This window comes from Papio anubis, chromosome 6, assembly GCF_008728515.1.
Source record: "Papio anubis isolate 15944 chromosome 6, Panubis1.0, whole genome shotgun sequence".
NCBI lineage: Eukaryota > Metazoa > Chordata > Mammalia > Primates > Cercopithecidae > Papio > Papio anubis.
The window spans coordinates 28,546,091-28,570,401 of record NC_044981.1 but is presented as its reverse complement, the minus strand read 5'-3'; the positions used below and the strand labels follow the sequence as shown (position 1 = coordinate 28,570,401).

General features: G+C 43.8%; 4 non-coding genes and 1 pseudogene across 4 annotated transcripts; 4 read left to right on the top strand and 1 right to left on the bottom strand.

Moving 5' to 3' along the window:
- The first annotated feature begins 1,840 nt into the window (after positions 1-1,840).
- Positions 1,841-1,912, top strand: TRNAA-AGC. The gene has a single exon. It is a non-coding gene; the product is annotated as a tRNA-Ala (tRNA).
- Positions 1,913-6,641: 4,729 nt separating this feature from the next.
- Positions 6,642-6,714, top strand: TRNAF-GAA. Its single transcript has one exon. It is a non-coding gene; the product is annotated as a tRNA-Phe (tRNA).
- A 5,377-nt stretch (positions 6,715-12,091) lies between these two features.
- On the top strand, positions 12,092-12,163 carry TRNAA-UGC. The gene has a single exon. It is a non-coding gene; the product is annotated as a tRNA-Ala (tRNA).
- Positions 12,164-16,701: 4,538 nt separating this feature from the next.
- LOC101024057 lies at positions 16,702-19,289 on the bottom strand (annotated as a pseudogene).
- TRNAA-AGC lies at positions 18,135-18,206 on the top strand. Its single transcript has one exon. It is a non-coding gene; the product is annotated as a tRNA-Ala (tRNA).
- Positions 19,290-24,311: the final 5,022 nt, after the last annotated feature.

Sequence of the window (24,311 nt, the reverse complement as noted above, 5' to 3'; positions counted from 1 at the left end):
CTACGTTAACTCTTGATAGAAGAGTGCAGCCCTTGAAGGAAGAGGGAAAAGAAATTTGAGAAGGGATAATTTAAAAAAAGCTTTTTGGTTTGAAATTATTTCAAACCTACAGAAAAGTTGCAAAACTAATACAAAGAACTACCATACACACGTTACTCAGATTTAGCAATTCCCGATATTTTGCCACAATGATTCTCCTCTCTCTTTACGCCTAAATACACACGCACACTATTATTTTTCTCATGGACTTTATTTTTATTTATTTATTGAGACAGGTCTTGCCCTCTTGTCCAGGCTGGAGTGCAGTGGTGCGATCTCGGCTCACTGCAACCTCTGCCTCCGGGTTCAAGCGATTCTACTATCTCTGCTTCCCAAGTAGCTGGGATTAGAGGCATGCACCACCACGCCAGGCCAGTTTTTGTATTTTTAATAGAGACGGAGCTTCACCATGTTGGCCAGGTGGTTCTGGAACTCCTAACCTCTGGCCCGCCTCGGTCTCCCGAAGTGCTGGGATTACAGGCGCGAGCTACCCCTGCGCTTCTGTATTCTTTTAAATCATTCCCATCATTCTGGCACAGCAAGATATCTTAGGTTCATCTTGTAGTTTTCCTGGCACAGTCCTGGAATCAGTGTAGTTGACAATAGTAGCTATTTTCGATTAGTATCTCTGGTTCCTTTTAGTAGAGAATGGTATTTGAAAATCAAAATATAGAGTTATCTTGCTCATTGTTTCTCAGGTATTTCTTCCAGGCCCAGTTAGCAGACAGATCTGTAGGGAAAATGTACTTTTTTTTTTTTTTTCTTTTTTTTCTTGAGACAGAGTCTCAGTCGCCCAGGCTGAGTGCAGTGGCGCGATCTTGGCTCGCTGCAACGTCCTCCTCCCGAATTCAAGCGATTATCCTGCCTCAGCCTCCCGAATAGCTGGGACTACAGGCGCGGCCCCCACATCCGGCAAAGTTTTGTATTTTTAGTAGATACAGGGTTTTGCCATGTTGGCCAGGCTGTTCTCGATTTCTGACCTGAAAGAAGTGATCCACACGTCTCAGCCTCCTGAAGTGTTGAGATTACTAGCGCTAGCCACTGCTCCCAGCTATGTATAATTTCATACTGATGCCTCCAATTCCCATCAACACCAACAGGACTATTCTTTACCTTCTTTTTCTTACAGTGACAGCCTGTTTCCAACAACACACACACTCTCACACACTCATTTTCCCAATCCTAAAATTCACACAAAATCTCAGAATTTCTACAGCTTTAGCTCTACAAAAAATAACCCTCATACATAGAGTTTAAGATTTCTTTCCTCTTCTTTTTGTGCTTACAATTAAACAACGAACTGTGTAAAGCGTTTTCTTAAATCAGTTATTTCAATGGGGTAATGTTATTGTTTCACAATGCAGTTTTAATTTGCGTCTATTTGTATTGAATTTTAGGGTATTTTCACACACACTTGAGTCAGTTTTATTTTATGACTATGTGAGACTAACATGCTTCCAAGAGTCAAAAGAATACAGAATATTATAATCAGAAAATTTGCAAGAGAATGTTGTATGCCAGGACACACTCAAATAACTGAATGGAAGTATGCTCCAGGAAATCTAACGCGATGGGGAGACCACCTTGGGGTGAGTTGATCTTGGGCTGACCACAAATCAGGAACAGTGCCTTTATTTGTACTATTAAGCTGCCTTTCTTTTGGTGTAGCGGGCCCTAAGACAGGAAACGCTTCTTGTAGGAAATTAAGAGTGGAATTGGAAACATAAAGATTGTCAAGACAGAGCCCAGACTCAGACAGTAATAGCCATGAAAATATTCTCTGAAAAAACAGACTTGCGGAGGGGGTATAGCTCAGTGGTAGAGCGCGTGCTTAGCATGCACGAGGTCCTGGGTTCAATCCCCAGTACCTCCACATTTTCTTTTCTTCCCCGGACACCAGTAAGAAGCGGTCCATGATATTCCCCAACTTTAAAATTTTCTCTGTCAAGGTGAATTGTGTTGACATTTCTCTCTCATACACAGAGGTGACTCGTGTTTATTCCTTTGAATCTATTTGCTGCTTAGGATTATCCACTTATATTTTCTAAGCAGTCCACCAGTTACTAACATGGACCACGCACGAGGGAAGCAAGTAGTATTCCTGGCCATGCAGCCGATTTCTAGTTGTAAATGAAATCATCAGGAACCATAGAACCGTGCGGCCCAAGTCTGATTTCAGATCAGAAGCTAAAAGCCTCAAGTCCTTTTCTGTTTCTTCTTCTAACTCCCTCTAACTAGGTTTCAGAAGCCCTACAAGCTTTCACTAAACGATTACACGGCCGGTGGTTGACGATGTGATGTGCTGGTGGTCACTTTTTCCATTAGAGACTCACATAGTTTGAAACTTAGACTATTTAACTACAAACACAGGGCAAATGATGAAAAGATAGTCACCTCAGCTGAAATTTGGTGGAAGTAAAAAGTACTTCTCTGGGTCCTCTGAGGAAGTTTCTGGTCTGAGATGCAAACACTCTGAACTCCAGGAACCAAGATCACTATAGGAGAAAGCTCATTTTGTTGTTTTTCATACATAAAAGTAGTGAACGTTTATTCTCACAAGCCCAACGGATCCTTTTCTACCTCATTGTACTTACTCTCCGGAAATAATCTCCTTCTAAGCTAGGGAACAACCCATATCTCCAGATTAGAGATCTTTTTAGAGTTTCGGATTCTGGCATTACAGTACTAGGCAGAAATCCACAGGGAAATACTCTGCAAGTATGTTAATACTAACTTGTTTTTTTTTTTTTTTTTTTTTTTTTGAGACTGAGTCTGGCTCTGTCGCCCAGGCTGGAGTGCGGTGGCCGGATCTCAGCTCACTGCAAGCTCCTCCTCCCGGGTTCACGCCATTCTCCTGCCTCAGCCTCCCGAGTAGCTGGGACCACAGGCGCCTGCCACTTCGCCCGGCTAGTTTTTTTTGTATTTTTTAGTAGAGACGGGGTTTCACCGTGTTAGCCAGGATGGTCTCGATCTCCTGACCTCGTGATCCGCCCGTCTCGGCCTCCCAAAGTGCTGGGATTACAGGCTTGAGCCACCGCGCCCGGCCAATACTAACTTGTTAAAAGAAAATCTGCTTTTATTTTCAGCTTTATTTCATGCCAACAAAGGGGAAAAGAAATAAGTCACTAAACACCCAGAAGGCAGAAAAGCGACCTCTCTCCATGTGCAGGAGCCAAGCAAGCGTGTCGGCTTCTGTATGCATCCTTTCTTTTACTCACTTTCTAAACGCTGTAACGGTCCACCATCTACCAGGGGGTCACAAGTCATCGCTAAACTCAATCTGAGCTCAGCCCACTCGACTTGTGAAGGGTTCACTTATATTGCCTCTGCACCTGTAATAGGACTAAGAAGACGGTGGCTGCACACTTAGTTAACACCCGTTGTACCGCGACTTCCCCCTGCTGCAGCCGCTGTGCAGCTCTGCAGAGTCCTGAGCCAAGAGCTGGACGTGAGGAGTAAAGGAGCTCGTTGCAAACGCCAGGAAGAGTTTCTTTAGGGTGAAGTTGGCTTTCGATTGGCTTTATTCTAGGAGATACGTGTGGAACAAACAAACGGAAACTTTCTTTCTCATCTTTTGCATTTCAAGCAAAAACTAGTAAAATTAGGTGTTTCCACTGTCATGCAAGCTGCCGGCAGATCCCACTTCTAACTCTCAACACAGGCACTCAGGAAGTCGAGAAATCCCTGCAACTCCCTCAGAAGCTACAGTATCAGCGGTTCCTGAAGCGCAAACCAAAACCCAACATCACTCCAAAGAGCTCAGCCGGTCTGTTGAGCGACGGAAATAGCGGAGAGGCGCTCGTGAAGCCGTGACAGCCTGGGCAAAACTAACCAGGTTTCCTTCCTGGTCGAGCCTACCTCCCTAGGGACACCTCCCTTCCCTCACGGCCAGAGGAAGCGAAGGAGAAATGTGGCTTTTAGATTCACTCTACGATCCCGTCCATCCAAATCCGAACCATCTTAAGGATGTTTTTCCTTGCCTTCTCTCTCTCTCCCTTTCGTGTTTTTCTCCCTCCACTTCACAGCACCCCACCTTTTCCCTCTCTCCGCTGTTTGGCGCTCGGCTCCTCTTCACCCTCCCTACCCTTTACTTCTGAACGAACTTTTCACAATAGTGCAGAGCAGTCCTAGAACCATTTACACATATTTTAAGCAGTGTTGAGATTTATATGTAGCTGCTGTTTATATTTCCGCATCACTTTCCATTATTTTCCTCTCTATATGTTCAACTTTAAACATTTCTGCAGCATGGGCTAAGGCTGAACCCAGCTGAGAAGAGACCTGAGGCGGCGGGGATAAACCTAGCGGAATGTTGTTTCCTGTCTGAGAAGACTCGGACCTTACACGCGGGAGGAAAAAACAAAGCGTGTAAGAGAACATATATATTTTTAAATTTTATTTATTTATTTTTTAGGAAATCATCCAATCATCCAAAAAAAATTTTTTTTTTGGAACGAAGCTTGGCTCTTGCTGCCAGGTTGGAGCGCAGTGGCACGATCTCGGGTCACTGCAAACTCTGCCTCCCGGGTTCAAGCGATTCTACTGCCTCAGCCTTCTGAGTAGCTGGGATTACAGGCGCCTGCCACCACGCCCGGCTAATTTTTGAATATTTAGTAGAGACAGGGTTTCACCATGTTGACCAGGCCGGTCTTGAACTGCTGACCTCAGGTGATCTACCCGTCTCTGCCTCCCAAAGTGCTGGGATTACAGGCGTGAGCCACCACGCCCGGCCTTAAAAACAATTTCTTATCGACCCTTCCATCAAATTTTGGCTAAAACCGAAAGCCTCGACTCTTTCAGAACAGGAGACTCAGTTTGAAAACTGTCCAGACACAGAGAGCGTTTTATTAAAATTCAGTTTGCAAGTAATTATTGGCCACAGCAATTCTCTCATTCCAGAGAGAATTGTTTCTGAAATTCTGTAAACGTCTTAAATTGTTTCTAAGTTATTTAGCAAGAGGATTCCAATGTCTTGACACTTTTGAATTGATATAAAATTTCTAGGCTGAGGTGGGGGAACTGATTGAGGCAGCAGGTGAAAGTTGCAGTGAGAGGAGATTGCCACTGCACTCCAGTCTGGTAGAGTGGGACATTGTCAAAATAAAAATAAATAAAATCTCATGATCACAGATGTGTATGTAAAAAGCATTTTTTTTTGAGACGGAGTCTTGCTTTGTCGACCAGGCTGCAGTGTAGTGGTGTGATCTCGGCTCACTGCAACCTCCGTCTCCTGGATTCAAGCGATTCCGTAGCGGGACTGCAGGGGCGCGCCTCAACGCCGGGCTAATTGTTGTGTTTTCAGTAGAGACAACATGGGGTTTCACCATGTTGGATAGGCTAGTCTCGAACTCCTGACCTCAGGTGATCTGCCCGCCTTGGCCTCCCAAAGTGCTGGGATTACAGGCGTGAGCCACCGCACCCAGGCGGAAAAAACAATACTTATGCCTCAATGTGCAGACCACAATTCTTTGAACCCTAAGGCGTAGGCCGGGAACGGTGGCTCACGCCTGTAATCCTAGCGCTTTGCAAGGCCGAGGCGAGACCAGACTGACCAACAAGGTGAAACCTCGTCTCTACTAAAAATACAAAAAACTTAGCTGGGCGTGGTTGCGCGCGCCTTAATCCCGCCTACTGGAAGAGATTGAGTCGGGAGAATCGCTTGAACCTGGAAGATGGAGGTTGCAGTGAGTTCAGATCGCGCCACTGCACTCTAGCCCGGGCGACAGAGCTAGACTCCGTCTCAAAACAAAGAAACAAAGAAACAAACATATTATACTTTCCATTTTCACTCCCTGGATCTCCGTGCCAACCAAGGTGGGTGTGTGAGCACAAGACTGGTAAAAGCAAGAAAATAGAAAAAAAGAACTGCCTCGCTCAGGATGTCTTTTTTCGGAAGCTATAAGCCCACTACCATGTTAACGTGTCCAATAATTCCTTTATGCCTCGTCATTGAAGAGCAATTCAGAAAAAGAAAAGCTGAAAAAAGAGAAAAGTAGGCCGGGCGCGGTGGCTCACGCCTGTAATCCCAGCACTTTGGGAGGCCGAGGCGGGCGGATCACGAGGTCAGGAGATCGAGACCATCCTGGCTAATACGGTGAAAATACAAAAAATTAGCCAAGGCGTGGTGGTGGGCGCCTATAGTCCCAGCTACTCGGGAGGCTGACGCAGAAGAATGGCATGAACCCGGGAGGCGGAGCTTGCAGTAAGCCGAGATCGCGCCACTGCACTCCAGCCTGGGGGACAGAGTGAGACTCCGTCCCAAAAATAAATAAGTAAATAAATAAAATAAAAAATAAAAAAAAGTAAAAGCAGAGGTAATTTCATTTTGAATTCCTTAGTTTTCTGAGGAGTGTTTTACACGGTGACCAAGCATGGGAATATCTTCCTGATTTGACCAATTCCTCGCCTTTTCTTTCCCGTCTTTTGCTGGGGAAAATTGGATCCTATTTCACACATAAATTGCAGCAGAACTTATATTTTTGGGGTGTAGGGAAGGTGAGTGAATGACCAGTGATATTGAAGACAACAGAATTAGGCACTGAAAGATACACTGACCTTACAACTGGCAGTTTCTGTATGACAAAAGGAAATTGCGCACAGCGGCCGAAATAGCTCAGTTGGGAGAGCGTTAGACTGAAGATCTAAAGGTCCCTGGTTCAATCCCGGGTTTCGGCAGATTCCTTTTGGCTTTAGCATGTCATTCCCTTAACACAGTACTTGCTCACCAATCCCAGAGGTCTATATATAACTCCACTTCTTTTTGCTGTTTTCTGAAAATTCCATAAAGGTAATGTACATAGATATATATATTTGTAACACTCCACTGAAGACTTCCATGAGGTGTTAACTGACAGGACGTAAATTATTTAAAGCCTTAAACCTACGAAGTTATTACTTTTAAAACCTAAGAAATTCCAATATGCTATATGCTGTGGCACTTACAATTCATTTCCGACTTGATGTTATTTATGTGTGTTGGACGGAGGTGTTTTAAATCACAAGAAATGTGAAGAAACCTGTAGAAGAAGAACTATTATACTGTATGAGTGCATATATGTGGTGGTGGTATATTCAAGAAATATTTTGCAATTAGAAAAACCTAGGTTTGTACCTTGAGTCAACTCCATAGCTCTGCAGTTAAACTGCTGGAAAAATAACTTTTGTTTTGTTTTGTTTGAGGCAGGGTCTCACTCTGTCACCCATGCTGGAGTGCAGTGGTATGATCACAGCTCACTGCAGCCTCAGCCTCCCTGGACTCAAGCGATCCTCCCACGTCAGCCTCCTGAGTAGCTGAGACTAGGGAAATGCAACAACAAGCCTGGCTTTTTTTTTTTTGGAATTTTTTAGTGGAGACTGGGTTTCAACTTGTTGCCCTGGCTCTTTCGCCCTGGCTCTTCTCGAAATCCTGGCCCACCTCTGCCTCCCACCATGCTGGGATTACAGGCTGGAGCCACCACACCAGGCCTAATTACAGGAATAGTCTAAGTTTTCTTACTGACAGGACATTTCTTCCAACTGGCACCCTTGTCTACAATTTCCAAATCTTAACTTATTTCTGTGCTGGTATCCAGGAAAGAACAAAAATAAGTACTTCTATATGAATTATTCTGTCAGACATTCATGAGGGGTCCTGGAATACTGAAAATGAAAGCAAATGGGCAGCAAAGTCATCAAGACTCAGGTGCATGTGCCCCATTTTCCCTTTTTCACTTCAACTTCTCTGTTGAAATGCTGTGTTGGGGGTAATGTGTCTTCCCCCTGCCCTTTTTTTTTTCTTTCAAATTGCTGTTTCATTTTCAGAGCTATTTTCCCCTTACTCCTGCATACTGTGTGAGGAGACAATAATCTACAGTACTACAACATCAGAACTGCAGCGAGTTGAAAAAGGAAAATTAGTACCAAATAAGAAGCAACCTCAAGGTGCGAACATTGACTGCACAGAAACTGGGAATCAGATACTTTATCCTTTAGGTAACTGAGGCTTTCTCAACTCAGAAGCTTGTGTTTTATTTCGTTAAGAAATATTTGATTAGACAAATGGTAGCACCGAATGTTTTCTTGCCTAACACAGTAATGATTCCTTTATATTCTGTTGAAATGGAAGTTCTAGGGTAATTCCCAGCATGATTTTTCTCCTATTCAATCGCTTAAAAATGCGGCTAATAATAATTACGTAAAATGGGATGTTGTAAAGGTCTAAGGAGATTATGCACAGAAATGCATTCTGTCGAGAACACTCGAAGCATGAAACTTAATTACTCAGAGACCATGCTCCATGCTCTCTGGCTCTGGGAATCTCCCAGAACCACATTTAAAGAGATAACATCATCTCTAGACAATGCTGTCCAACAAAAGATAATACAAGTCTTCTACTTTATCTTCTGGGATAAAAATAATTTTTAAAAAAATACAAGTCATAAATGCGAGCCACTTTTGTAGTTTTACATTTTCTAGTAGTCACATTGAAAAAACAGGCAATATTTATTCTATATCTTTTTTTTTTTTTTTTTTTTTTTTTTTTTTTTGAGACGCAGTTTCGCTCTTGTTGCCCAGGCTGGAGTGCAGTGGTGCGATCTTCGCTCACCGCAACCTCCGCCTCCTGGGTTCAAGCGATTCTCCTGCCTCAGCTTTCCGAGTAGCTGGGATTACAGGCATACGCTACCACCCCGGCCAATTTTTTTGTTTGTTTTGTTTTGTTTTGTTTTTTGACACGGAGTCTCGCTCTGTCGCCCAGGCTGGAGTGCAGTGGCGCGCTCTGCAAGCTCAGCCTCCCGGGTTCACGCCATTCTCCTGCCTCAGCCTCTCTAGTAGCTGGGACTACAGGCGCCTGTCACCACGCCCGGCTACTTTTTCGTATTTTTTAGTAGAGACAGGGTTTCACCGTGTTAGCCAGAATGGTCTCGATTTCCTGACCTCGTGATCCGCCCGCCTCGGCCTCCCAAAGTGCTGAGATTACAGGCCTGAGCCAACTCGCCTGGCCTTAATTTTGTATTTTTAGTAGAGACGAGGTTTCTCCGTGTTGCTCAGGCTGGTCTCGATCTCCCGATCTCAGATGATCCGCCCGCCTCTGTCTCCTAAAAGTGCTGGGATTACAGGCGTGAGCCACTGTGCCCGGCCTCTATATCATTTTTAAAATAATTTCAACTTTCATTTTAGATTCAGGGGGTACATCTGCAAGATTGTTACATGGGTATATTTTATGATGCTGGGGTTGGGGTGGGATTAATCCCATCACCCGAGTAGCGAGCATAGTATCCAATAGCTAGCTTTTCAAGCCTTTCCCCCTCCCGGCTACTCCCTAGTAGTCCCCGGTGTTTACTCTTTCCGTCTTTTATGTCCAGTTTTAATAATATATGTAAATCGCCTTGTATAACAAAAACATTATTTTAAGTAATCCATCTTAAAATTATAAGTGAGTTATTTTATATTAAAAATGATATTGCATCTTTGAAATTCGGTATATATTTTATACTTACGACACATCTTACCTCGGACCGGGCAATTTCATGCATTCAGTAGCCAATGTGGCTAATGGTAACCATATCGGACAGTGCAGATTTAAACAGGTACTTTATATATTTTTAGGTTTTCAAAACTGAGTATGTATGACATGAGGGTGTTCTGTCTTCAAAATTAAACGTTTAATTCCTCAGAAGAATGCTGTGTTAAACGAGCTCATCCTACAGATTATACGAAAAAAAAAAAAGTGTTTTGATCATGTTGTTGGTAGATAGTCTGAAGATAGATATGGAGATTTAATCATTTCAAATTCCCCCCTTTTATGTGGCAAACAAAAAAACATACCTTCTTATTATGAATTCCCAAGAATCTGATAGATAACCAGGTTTCTCTGGGTGTGACATGACATAAGGATGAAGGAGAGTTTCTGCAAACTGTCCTAATATTGCTTTTACGGCATCAAAGAGTCAAGATAATCCTCCCCGGTATTTACATGCACACACACAGAGACACAGACAGGCAGACACACACGCATGAATACACATCTATTTTGTGTGTAACGCTTCTCTTGTCTCTCATTCAGTGAAATCTATTACTCGGTGTTTCCTATTTTTATTCTAGAAATCCCATCAGTCAACTGAAAAGACAAGTCTGGCATACAACTTGCGATCTGCCAATTCTAAAATGGATCAATGTTATTTTATTAACATTGGCAAAGGTTCATATATGGGCAAACCAGAATGAGAAAGAGTTAACAGTCACTAGAAATTTCATTCCTGGAAATGGGTTTTCTTCTTATCTTCTTATATAGTTCAAAGAACCCAGTCTCACCATGATAAGTCCCAAGATTCGAGAACTATTTAGGAGCAAACTTGTTTGTTGCCTACAAATATCACGAATAGGTTTCTAATTTCCATATCTCAAAGTACACTTTTTAGTCTTTATTCACCTCCATGTAATGTGTCTACTACTACTAACGCTTACAAATCCCAGGCTGGAGATGGAGTTAATTGCCTGAGTTCTCTGTGTAATATCCTCACAAGTGTGCCCCACAGATACTTTAAATTTAGCATGAGCCAAACTAACTCATCTTCTCCATCTTTCAATCTTTCTCCCATTCCTAAAAGAGTTGTTAAAACCTCTCCCTTTCTGCACCTGCTTGTCTTTGGCAATAGCATGTTTGTTTTTCTGAACTACTATTCAATCCTATTTCTATTTATCTTTTGTCTTACTCTCATAATTCAATCCTCCTCTCCACCCCCAAAGCTGTTTTTCATTTATGGCTTACGAATTCCCTCCCCTCCCCTCACCTCCCGTCTCCTTTTCTCTTTCTCTCTCCTTTCCTTCCTTCCCTCCCTACCTCTGTCTTTCTCCTTCCTTCCTTTCTTCCTTCCTTCTTTCCTTCCTTCTTTCTTTCCTTCCTTCCTTCCCTCTTTTCTGCCCCCCGCCCCACCCCCGCTTACTCCCTCACTCCCACTTTCTCTTGCTTGCTTGCTTGCTTGCCTTTCTCACTCCGTTGCCCGGGCTCGAGGGTAGTGGCGTAATCATAGCTCCCTACAATCACCAACTCCCGAGCTCAAGCCATCCTCCCGCCTCAACCTCTGGAGTAGCTGTGAGTACAGGCCTAAGACACCACGCCAGCTAGGGACCCTTATGAAAACATGCTGAGTGCCTCGCTCTCAGGTTTTCTTCTGATTATGGCTTTCCTCCACTGAAACTAGGCCTCATAATTCCTAGGCCTCAAAAAAAGAAAAAAACACCAGATGGCCATGGATAGCCCCCCGATGTTCCCAGAACTCAAACAGAAAAACAATTCCGGGAAGTAACCTTATGGGGTCCCACCCTTGACCCTGACTCAATGTTCCCGGAATTAACAATTCCAGGAAAGAACCTCATAAGGTCCTGCCCCAACCAATCAGAACAAGACACCTTGCTCAGGCCATAGCTAGACCCAATTATCACGCGCCTAAAGCTTTGTTTGAATTTTGCGCCCTAAGCTGTGTTTGCACTTGTGTTTGCCTATATAAACAGCCTGTAACAAGCACCCGGGGTCCCAGGGCCAACTTAGAGCTTGGGACCCTAGCGCGCTAGCAATAAATAACTCTCTGCTGTGAATCTCGTGTCGGTGATCCTTCGCGGCGACCCTTGCCCAGGAAGGAATCGAGAGTTCGGTTCCAACACCATCAAATCTTACCTTTGATATTCTGACTGAGTAAACAACAAATATGCAACGTTTTAGGCAGGGAAAGGCTGAATTTCAATGGCTTTCTGTCATATCTGGAAGAAATCAAAAGAAACGAAAACCAGAACTTGATTCTTGCCAAGCATAATAGAAGGAGACCCGAAGAACTCAATGTCTTGACAATGGAAACTTCTTGTGATTATTATCTGACACTTTTCTATCTTTTGTTTTTCGTTTCAAGCCCTACACAGTATTCTAAAGAATCTGTATCCCCCATTAGCACCAAATATCTCCTGCTCAGAGTAGCTCTCCATGCTCTATAGTACTGACCACTACTACCAGCATACTCACGGAGTGTCAGGATGTGAAAGTCACCTCCTGGAAATTATTACAAACAGACCTTTTTAGCAAGGGGGTGTAGCTCAGTGGTAGAGCACATGCTTTGCATGTATGAGGCCTCGGGTTCGATCCCCGACACCTCCAGCTGATGGTTTCACTCTGGCAGTTTTCAAGCAACAGTCTTCTGCCTCCTCACATTTTTCTATCTTATTTCTGCACATAGAGAGAGTAAAAATGTACTCCAATGCATTGCCTTGAACTATCTCCAACCTCTATGCTGTGAGCCTCAACATCACATAAGGCTATTGCGACAGCAGAAGGAAGACAAAAAAGTAACGAAGGGGAAAGAAGAACGGGATAGCAACAGGGGTCTCTTGAACCCAAACAAAAGCGTGCACATTCACAGGCGGCTCGCGTTGGCTCCCATTTTGTTTTGGTTTGTTTTTGGGTTTTTCTTTGAGACGGAGTTTTGCTCCCGTTGCCCAGGCTACAGTGCAGTGGCACAATCTGGGCCCACTGCAACCTCCGTCTTCCGGTTTCAAGCGATTCTCCTGCCTCAGCCTCCCAAGCAGCTGGGATTACAGGCGCCCGCCACCACGCCCAGCTAATTTTTTTGTATTTTTAGTAGAGACGGGGTTTCGCCATGTTGGTCAGGCTGATCTTGAACTGCTGACCTCGTGATCCACCCGCCTCGGCCCCCCAAAGTGCTGGAATTACAGGCATAAGCCACTGCACCCGGCTTTCCATTTTGTACTGTGATTAAAGAGACGCAAAGACGAAAAGGGGGTGAGTATGTTTTTGTTTGTTTTCTGGGCCAAAGAACAGAGCGAAAGCATCCGTCCACCGATTTCTCCACCAGTCTCTCCCTGTCGACCTGCACAGGGACACAAGTGCGATCCAATACTGAGACAAGGACTGCTGTGGCTCTCTAGCCACTTGAAATAGGACTGGAAGGACGCTGGATGACCGAACAAAGACTGTCGGGGAATTAGAAGCCTTCAACATGAGAGAAACAGAAACCAATATGGATCAACATTCGTACTGATATTCCATGAGACTGATTCATATTCATATTCCTGTATTTCCTCAGTCACTGCAATATTGCCTGGGAACTTCTGGTAACAGCAAACGGAGGCCCTTATGAAAAAAACAGGAAAAGGTTTTCTGTCACAATGGAAAATACATGCAGAGTAAAAGGTAAGTAGATCGCAATCGTGTTGGGCACTTCCTCCGATGGAAAAAAACAAACGTTTCATATTCTTTCTCAATTCATCTGATTACAACTGCTTTTTTTTGAAAAGGGAACTCCCAAGAAATTTTATGCATTCATGGTACCTGTTAAGGGTTTCCAATAGTGTACAGTTTCAAAACTGCTGTTCTCTCTGTACACATTTATTTATTGTTGAATTAAAGTGTCCTTGAGAGGCAAGAAACTACAATGTTTGTTCCCAGTCCACCAGCTTAACACTCTATCAGGCTGGCATGTCTTTACTTCTTGATTCTTTTGTCCAGTGAAAATATCTATAACTAGCATCCAGGAGGAATACTGTCTAGTGAAACCTGCTTAGCTGAGGACTGGCTGTGTGTGTGACCCCAGGCCAATCATATGTTTGTTTTGAGATACATTTTTTGGAGGAAGGTAATTCACACATGCCATGTATTTTCTTTTTGTTCCATACTTTTTCTTTTTTAATTTCCTGGCATCCATTGGTTCTCTCCAGGCAAACAGTGGCATGCCAGTCACAGTGGACACTGCATGGGAGAGCAAGGGGTGGGAAATTAGGGTGCTGCAAGCAGAATGCTAAATTCCAGGCCCAACCTCAGATCTATTGAATCAGAATTGCTGAGTGTGGGGCTCAGTCTCCTGTGTTTGAATAAGCCCTCAAGTGACTCTGATGCTAAAGTTTGAGAAGCACTGTTCTAGAGGTTTAAGAAGGAGGTCCCAGGATCAGGCACCAGCTGAGGGGCAAGATTTGTTCCTGGGGTTCCTTGCCTATGCTCAATCAAAAACTTAAACCACGTGGGAAAGCCAGTGAGGTTTGTAGTTGCATTATGTCAGGGGTGGGGTTGGATTTACCATCTCTTTTTTGTTTGTTTGTTTTTGTTTTGTTTTTTTGAGAGGGAGTCTTTCTCTGTCAGCCAGGCTGGAGTGCAGTGGCGAGATCTTGGCTCACTGCAACCTCCGCCTCCCAGTTCAAGTGGTTCTCCTGCCTCAGTCTCCTGAGTATCTGGAATCACAGGTACCTGCCACCATGCCCAGCTAATTTTTGTATTTTTCGTAGAGACGGGGTTTTGATGTGTTGGTCAGGCTGGTCTCAAACTCCTGACCTCAAGTGATCTGCCCACCTCAGCCTCCCAAAGTGCTGGGATTACAGGGGTGATCCCACCACGCCGGCCTATGCTTTTCTTTTATAGGTAGGGAGGGCTAGGCAAAATTTTGTATTTCTCTACTAAAAATACAAAAATTAGCCGGGCGTGGTGTTGTACCTGTAATCCCAGCTACTCAGGAGGCTGAGGCAGGAGAATCGCTTGAACTCAGGAGGCAGAGGTTGCAGTGAGCCAAGATTGTGCCATTGCACTCCAGCCTGGGTGACAGAGCAAGACTCCATCTCAAAAAGAAAAAAAAAAAAAAAAAAAAAAGAAAAAAGAAAAGTGTTTTCTGTTTGATTTTCAGATGCTTAGATTGCTGAGTGCTCTCCTATTGCAATAGTCTTTCTTTTGAATATTATCTCTTCTTATTTTAGCTTGGATTTGTCTTTATATGACAGTGATAGACGAGCTTGTGTTTTGCATTTTTGAGGCCCTGGGTTCAACTCTGTGTACTTTTATTTTTTACTTTTCTCTGACTCACTCCTCAAACCCACTCCTCAAAGAACTCTGATTCAACTCTTCCAATTTTCTTTCTTTCATTTCTTCTATCTTCTCCCTTCTCTTTCTTTCTTCCCTTCTCTCTCTTTCTCTCCTTTTTTTCTTTCTTTTTCTCTCATTTCTTGATCAAATAAAAAGTAAAAACAGGCCGGGTACGGTGGTGCACGCCTGTAATCCCAGCACTTTGGGAGGCAGAGGCAGGTGGATCAACTGAGGTCAGGAGTTTGAGACTAGCCTGAACAACAAGGTAAAACCCTATTTCTACTAAATACAAATAATTAGCTGGGCGTGGTGTCACATGCATGTAATCGCAGCTACTAGGGAGGCTGAGGCAGGAGAATCGCTTAAACCCGGGAAGCGGAGGTTGCAGTGAGCCGAGATTGAGCAATTACATTGTAGCCTGGTCAACAAGAGGGAAGAAACTCCATCTCAGAAAAAAAAAAAAAAAGAAGAAGAAAAAGTAAAGACATGACCCAATTAGTTGCCTTTAATGCTCTCCTATTTGCATTTCCTATTTCCAGCCTCAGCGTCACCCAAAGCAAATGACACAGCAGGAGAGAGTAAGAGGAAAAGAAGAACCAGCTTTTCAAGATCTCTGGATCATGTTTCCATGTCAACTGCAAAATTATTTGCCTTGCCCTAGATCCAAAAGATTTTCTTCCATGTTTTTTCCTAAAAGTTTTATACTTTCATGTTTTACGTTTACATCCTTGATCTATTCTGAGTTCATTCTTGTGTAAGGCATAATATTGACATTCTTTTAAAATTTTTTAAAATTCAAAAACAAAAATTTTTTTGATAGCCGGGAGTGGTGGCAGGCGCCTGTAATCCCAGCTACTCGGGAGGCTGAAGCAGGAGAATCACTTGAACCCAGGAGGCGGCAGAGGTTGCAGTGAGCCGAGATCATGCCATTGCACTCCAGCCTGGGCAACAGAGCAAGACTCCGTCTCAAAAAACAACAAAAAAATTGAGACAGAGTCTTGTTCTGTCGTCCAGGCTGGAGTGCAGTGGTAGTATCATTGCTCACTGCAGTCTCAACCTCTAGGGCCCCAGTGACCCTCCCACCTCAGTCTCCCTGAGTATCTGGAACCACAGGCGCAAGACCACTATGACTAGCTTTTTTTTTTTTTTTTTTTTTTTTTGGTAGAGGCAGGATCATCCTTTGTTGCTCAGGCTGATCTGCAACTCCTGGGCTCAAGCAATCCTCCCGCCTCAGTCTTCCAAAGTGTTGTTGAGGCTACAGGCATGAGCCAGGGGGCCCAGACTTGCTTCCTCCCTTTCTTATACAATAACATAAAAATACAACAATGTAATACAATAGTCTTGAAATCAAGTTGACTATTTCTTCCCCTTATATTTTTATTCTTAATGATTATTTTAGCAATTCTAATTCGTTTAACTTCCTACATATATTTTAGAATAATCGTGTCTATGTTAATAAAAATCTTGCTTGGATTTTGATAAGAATTTCATTAAACCTATATGTCAATTTGAGAAGAACTGCCATCTTTACCATGTTGAGTTTTGCAAACTGTTAACCCTGTACATCTCTCCAATTATTTAGTTTTTGTTGTTGTTGTTGTATTTTTGGTTTTTTAAAACTTATTTCATCAGCATTGTGTACATTACATTGTGTACGCTTCTTTTTTTTAACGGAGTCTTGCTCTATAGCCCAGGCTGGAGTGCAATGGCGTGATTCGGCTCACTGCAACCTCTGCTTCCTGGGTTCAAGTGATTCTCCCGCCTCAGCCTCCTGAGTAGCTGGGATTACAGGCATCTGCCATCATGCCTGGCTAAGTTTTGTATTTCTGTAGAGATGGGGTTTCTCCATGTTGGCCAGGCTGGTCTTGAACTCCTGACCTCAGGTGATCCAACTGCCTTGGCCTCCCAAAGTGCTGGGATTACAGGCTGGCGGCACCACGCCTACCTTACATTGCATTGTGTCTTTTTCAGCATTATTCAGGTTTTGTTAGATTTACGTCTAAGTATTTCTTTTTTGTTAGAAATTATACATGTTACTGTCTTTTTAAAATTATTATTATTTTTTTTCACGTTACTAAGTTCTCTCCTTTAATATGGCAATATTCAGCAGCTTACTCTACTCTTTTATCCTTTGGTTCCCCGTGACAAACAATGCAGTAATAATGCCCCTGGTTTCAGTTCCTCTTGGATGACATTTATTAGCAGAGAGAGAGACCTGGTGCTTTAGCTGAAATTTGTCAGCCCAAGAAGTGCACTAACTGCTCCAAAGTATTCCTCAGGTTCTAGAAACAATGCTTTCAGTTGACCTTTTGACCAGAAACTCAGTGCATATGCCAAAAGTTTCATTGAGAGGGAATTGACATGTAAAACGTTTCCAACAAAGACAACTCTGTTTATTTCCTCATTAACAGCACACATTCGTGCCACAGAACCAAAGCTATTGGTGATAGTAACTAAAGTAGCTCTTGCCAGATCTTCTTTACTAACAGATTCTCTCTTCTCCTTATAAATCATATTCCTAAAACTAGATGTTACAGTCCAACCTGGCAAACCAAATCTTTCATGATCTCCTCCATAAATATCACAGGACAGCTTGTCAGCTTGTGTGCTGTCACCTTTGGATGCCATTTCAAGAGCCTCTTCAAAACTTTCACAGCCATACGATAAACTGCATAAACCCAGAAAGGTACCCTCTCCAAGGCTTGTCCCAGTCACTCGTTTGTAGTTGTCTTTGGAATGGACTGCTAAAATACTGACTCCTGAGCCAATGCTCACTACAAGCAGCAGATAAGGATCATCCGGGTTAAAAGGCATCTTTTGGCGTCGCTGAGGTTCTGGGCATTAGCTAAATAACAGCACTCTGCTTGTCCATTGAAACTGACAGAGTCTATACACAGCAAACGCTTTATAAGACAGTCAAGTTCATCCAAGTGGAGGTTTCCAATTGTGCGAAAATCTTTTTCAAACTTGTAGGCACCACCTCTTGTAGCACATAGCACCGTTTGCAATGTTGACAAGTTTTTATCTCTTCCCATTTGGATAAAAGTAGACAGGTCCTGGGTTGGAAAACTGATAAAGTGCAAGTCCCCTCTTTGGCCGAAAAGTGTTAAATCTTTCAGTTCAAGGTGTACATCCCGAATGCCGGTGGATCCATATGTAGGAATTAACAGTGGAATTGGAAACATATAATGATTATCCTGACACAGACGGCAGACTCAGATATTGGCGGTCACCAACGTGTTTTCTGAAGCACTTGGGTTGTCGAGGGGGTATAGCTCAGTGGTAGAGCGCGTGCTTAGCATGCACGAGGCCCTGGGTTCGATCCCCAGTACCTCCAGGTTTCGTTTTCTTCCCCGGGACACCAGTAAGAAGCGGTCCATGACATTCCCCAACTTTAAAATTTTCTGTCTGTCAAAGTGAATTGTGTTGGTCTCTGCATTTCTCTCTCATACAGAGGGTGATTCGTGTTCACGTGAGGTTATTTGCTGCTTAGGATTATCCGCCTATTCTTGGTAAACAGACCCATCAATCATTAACATGGACCACGCACGGGGAGAAGCAAGTAGCATTCCTGGCCATCCAGCTGATTTCTAACTGTAAATGAAATCATCAGAAACTGTAGAACTGTGTGGCCCAAGTCTGATTTCAGATCAGAAGCTAAAAGGCTCAAGTCTTTTTCTGTTTCTTTTTCTAACTCCCTAACCAGGTTGCAGAAGCCCTACAAGATTTCACTAAAAGATTACACTGCCAGGGGTTGATGATTTGATGTGTGGTGGTCACTTTTTCCATTGGAGACCCACAAACTGTGAAACTTAAACTATTTAACTACAAACACACAGCAAATGACAAACAGATAGCATTCACCTCAGCTAAAATTTGGTGGAAGTAAAAAGCACTTCTCTGGGTCCTCTGAGGAAGCTTCTGGTCTGAGATGCTAACACTGAACTCCAGGAACCAAGATCAGGATAGGAGAAAGCTCATTTTGTTGTTTTACATAAATAAAAGTAATGAACGTTTATTCTTCTAATCCCAAAGGATCCTTTTGTACCTCACTGTACTTACTCTCCAGGATTGACCTCCTTCTAAGCTAGGGAACAACCCATACCTCCAGATTAGAGCTCTTTGTGGTATCACCGTGCTAAGTAGAAATCCTCAGGGAAATTTTCTGCAAGCATGTTAATACTGTCTTGTTAAAAGAAAATCTGCTTTTATTTTCAGCTCTATTTCATGCCAACGAAGGAAATAAAAAGTTACTAAATACCCAGAAGGCAGAAAAGCGACCTTTCTCTCTCTCTCCATCTGCAGAAGCCAAGCAAGCGTGTGGGCTTCTGTATGCATTCTTTCTTTCTTTCTTTTTTTTTTGAGATGGAGTCTCGCTATGTTGCCCAGGCTGGAGTGCAGTGGCGCGATCTTGGCTCACTGCAAGCTCCGCCTCCCGGGTTCACGCCATTCTCCTGCCTCAGCCTTCGGAGTAGCTGGGACTACAGGCGCCCGCCACCACGCCCGGCTACCTTTTTGTACTTTTAGTAGAGACGGGGTTTCACCGTGTTAGCCAGGATGGTCTCGATTTCCTGACCTCGTCATCCGCCCGCCTCGGCCTCCCAAAGTGCTGGGATTACAGGGGTGAGCCACCGCGCCCGGCCTGCATCCTTTCTTTTACTCACTTTCTAAACGCTGTGACGGCCACCATCTATCAAGCCATCGCTAAAGTCAATCTGAGGTCAACCCACTCGACTTGTGAGGGATTCATCTATACTGCCTCTGCACCTGTAATAGGACTAAAGAGGCGGTGACTGCACACGTAGTTAACACCAATTGTACCGTGACTCCGCCTTTCCGCAGCCGCTCTCCAGCTCTTTAGAGTCCTTTTGAGTCAGGCTGGAAGTGAGGCATAAAGGAGATCGTTGCAAACGCCAGGAGGAGTTTCTTCAGGGTGAAGTTAACTTTCAATCGGCTTCATTCTAAGAGAAATATGTGGAGCAAACAAACGAGAACTTGCTTTTTCATCTTTTGCATTTCAAGCAAAAACTAATAAAATGAGATGTTACCACCGTCAGGCTCAGTTTCGAAGCTGCCAGTAGATTCCGCTTCTAACTTTAAACACAGGCACGCAGGAAATCGGGAAATCCCTGCAGCTCCCTCAGAAGCTACAGTATCAGCGGTTCCTGAAGCGCAAACCAAAATCCAACATCCCTTGCTCCTCCAAAGAGCTCAGCCGGTCTGTTGAGCGACGGAAATAGCGGAGAGTTGCTCTTGAAGCCGTGACAGCCTGGCAGAAACGAACCAGGTCCCCTTCCTCGTCGAGCCTACCTCCCTAGAGATAAAAAAAATACCTCTCTTCCCTCATATCCAGAGAAAGCGACGGAGGAATGTAGCGCTTAGACTCACTCTACCATCCCGTCCGTCCAAGTCCTAATAATCTTGAGGATGCGACAGAGCGAGACTCCGTCTCAAAACAAAACAACCCTAAAGAAGAGAGAGAATGTGCTGGAGGATAGGAAGTATCTAGGAGAACCTTCTTCTTCTTTTTTTTTTTTTTGTATTTAAATTTAAGCCTTCATTTATATAAAATAAAACGCATGAAACCTATTCAGTTTATGGCTTATTATATATATAACCAAAACTCAGACCAAGATACTGAATTTTTCAGCAACCAACAGCTGCCTTTTGCCTCATTTCAATCATCCTAACTCTCTGACATCCACCTCCATAGATTATTTTCGTTATGTTTTAAATAATATAAGGCCGGGCGTGGTGGCTCAAGCCTGTAATCCCAGCACTTTGGGAGGCCGAGACGGGCGAATCACGAGGTCAGGAGATCAAGACCATCCTGGCTAACACAGTGAAACCCCGTCTCTACTAAAAAATACAAAAAACTAGCCGGGCAAAGTGGCGGGCGCCTGTAGTCCCAGCTACTCGGGAGGCTGAGGCAGGAGAATGGCGTGAACCCGAGAGGAGGAGCTTGCAGTGAGCTGAGATCCGGCCACTGCACTCCAGCCTGGGTGACAGAGCAAGACTCCGTCTCAAAAAAAAAAAAAAAATTAAATAAATAAATAAATAATATAAGTGGGACCATATAATATCATCGTATTTTGGGCTGCTACAAAATCACTCAAGACTGGTAATTTGTAACCAACAGAAACTTATTTCCTTCCTTCCTTCCTTCCTGGTAATTTGTAACCAACAGAAACTTCCTTCCTTCCTTCCCTCCTTTCCTCCCTCTTTCTTTTCTTTTCTTTTCTTTCAACAGAGTTTCACTCTTGTTGCCCAGGCTGGAGCCATCTTGGCTCACTGCAACCTAAGCCTCTGGATTCAAGCAATTCTCCTGTCTCAACTTCCTGGGTAGCTGGGATTACAGGCGAGTGCCACCACACCTGGCTAATTTTTCTGTGTTTTTAGTAGAGATGGGGTTTCACCATGTTTGCCAGGCTGGTCTTGAACTCCTGACCTCAGGTGATCCATCCACCTTGGCCTCCCAAAATGCTGTGATTACAGGAAACAGCCACCGTGCCAGGCCTAGAAACTTATTTTCTCACAGTTCTGGAGGCTGGGAAGTCCAAGATCAAGGCACTGGCTCTGGTGTCTGGTGATGGCCTTTTTGTTGTGTCCTCACATGGCAGAAAACTGAGGGCAATAGAAAGATGAATTTCCTTTGTCAAATCTTATTATAAGGGTACCTAATATTATTCATGAGGAAGGAACCATCATGGCTTAAACTTCTTAAAGGCCCTTTCTCTTGATAATTATCACATGGTGACACCTAAGCTTTGGAGGGGACACTTTCAAACCATAGCAAATCTGTACTCATCTGTATATGGATTCTTTTACTCAATTTCTGTAAAAAAAAAAAAATTAGATTCATTGTCGATATATTGTTGCTAGTAACAGTAGTTATTTTTTATTGCTGTAGAGTGTTCCATTGTCTGAATACTGTACATCATGATTTATTCATTTTACTGTCCAAGTACATTTGCAGCACCCCCAGGTTTTGGTTGAAATGTTTAATGCTGCTGTAAATGTTCTGATACATGTCCTTCAAGGGAAATGCTCATGCACTTCTCTTGGGCATAAATGTAACTGTCTAGTTTTGGGTCACAGGTTTTATATATATATTTAGTTTTAGTTGATATTTTCAGATAGTTTCCCAGTGTAGATATAGCAGTTTACAGTCTCATCAGCCATGTTTGCATGTTCCAATTGCTTCACATACTCAGCAACACTTGATATTGTTCACTTTTCACGTTAAATGATTCTGATGAAGAGCAGTATTATTTTGTGTGTGTATGTGTTTTTGATGGTGTCTTGCTCTGCTGCCCAGGCTGGAGTGCAGTGGTACAATCTCAGCTCACTGTAGCCTTTGCTTTCCAGGATCAAGAGATTCTCATGCCTCAGCCTCCCCAAGTAGCTGGGACTACCGGGGCACGTGGCAGTCTAAATTTTTGTATTTGTAGTAGAGACCGGGTTTTGCCATGTTGGCCAGGCTGATCTTGAACTCCCGACCTCAGGAGATACATCCGCCTCGACCTCCCAAAGTGCTGGGAGTATAGGCATGAGCCACCGTGCTCAGCTTTGTTGTGCTTTTAATTTGCATTTCCTTTTTAGCAAAAGATGTTGAGCATATTTTATATCACTCAAGAGCAATTTTTTGTGAAGTGCACATTAATTTGCTCTTTCTTATTGAAGTTTTAGTCTTTTTCTTAGTACTTTGTAGAAGTTCTTAACATATTCCAGATAAAGATCCTTATAAAACATAAGTATTGAAATGTCTTCTCCTAGACTGTGGCTCATCATCTCTTCTTATTTTTATTTATTTATTTTTTTTGAGACAGAGTCTGGCTCTGTCGTTGGGGCTGGAGTGCAGTGGCCAGATCTCAGCTCACTGCAAGCTCTGCCTGCCAGGTTCACGCCATTCTCCTGCCTCAGCCTCCCGAGTAGCTGAGACTACAGGCACCCGCCACCTCGCCTGGCTAGTTTTTTGTATTTTTTAGTGGAGACGAGGTTTCACCGTGTTAGCCAGATGGTCTCGATCTCCTGACCTCGTGATCTGTCTGTCTCGGCCTCCCAAAGTGCTGGAATTACAAACTTGAGCCACCGCGCCAGGCCCCCCACCCTTTTTTTTTTTAAAGACAGAGTCTTGCTCTGTCGCCCAGGCTGGAGTGCAGTGGCGTGATCTCGGCTCACTGCAAGCTCCACCTCCCAGTTTCACGCCATTCTCCTGCCTCAGCCTCCAGAGTAGCTGGGACTACAGGTGCATGCCACCGCTCCGAGCTAATTTTTTGTATTTTTAGTAGAGATGGGGTTTGCACCGTGTTAGCCAGGATGGTCTTGATCTCCTGACCTCGTGATCCGACCACCTCGGCCTCCCAAAGTGCTGGGATTACAGGGGTGAGCCACTGCGCCCAGGCTCGTCTTTTCTTAAGTAGGATGGGGCTTGAAAAACTTTGTAAGCAGATGAAAGAGAAGAAATGGACACAGACAAGTTGAAGACCCCAGAGAAAGTTCCATCTGGACATCTTACCTCTTGGCTGTGGGAGAAAATGCCCTCAGGCAGTTGGCTGGAGAGAAGAACCTCAGAATAAACTGATGGGCTGAAATGTTCTAGAAGCAGAAACAGTGTGATTTGGTCTGTGATTCTCTTACTTTTCTCCTAGCAGCTTTTAGAGGATATAGTTTAGAGGTAAGAAATACTGAGATATGAGGCAGTGGATTTTCTATCTGGCCAACTTATCATATTTTTGAAGACCTCTCAGAAATATGGCTAAAGCATCAAAAAAGATCTTCACGATGTTTCTTAGTGAGAGAGGTGTGGCTCAGTGGTAGTGTGTCCTTGCCTTGCACAGGGTTCAAAAGCACACACGTTCATCTGTTTTTCACAATTCTTGCCATTCTGTACTTTTCTCCTTTTAAAAACACGTTTTGCGTGGTCACACTAAAATAAACATACTTTCTTTTTTTTTTTTTTTTTTTTTGAGACGGAGTCTCGCTCTGCCGCCCAGGCTGGAGTGCAGTGGCCGGATCTCAGCTCACTGCAAGCTCCGCCTCCCGGGTTCACGCCATTCTCCTGCCTCAGCCTCCCGAGTAGTTGGGACTACAGGCGCCGGCCACCGCGCCCGGCTAGTTTTTTGTATTTTTTAGTAGAGACGGGGTTGCACCGTGTTAGCCAGGATGGTCTCGATCTCCTGACCTCGTGATCCACCTGTCTCGGCCTCCCAAAGTGCTGGGATTACAGGCTTGAGCCACCGCGCCCGGCCCTGGTTAGCTATTTCTAATAACTGTGATGTATTAATCCCTGCAAAGCCAGCCTGTTTCTGCAGTTTTCCTCTAATGTCTTCTGCGCTTTGACTAACTAAAGCCATGTTAATCATGCGCTGATTTTCAGGGCTATCGGGATCAAAGGGAGTATATGTATGATGGGCCTCACACAGTCTCTGGTAGAATTGTG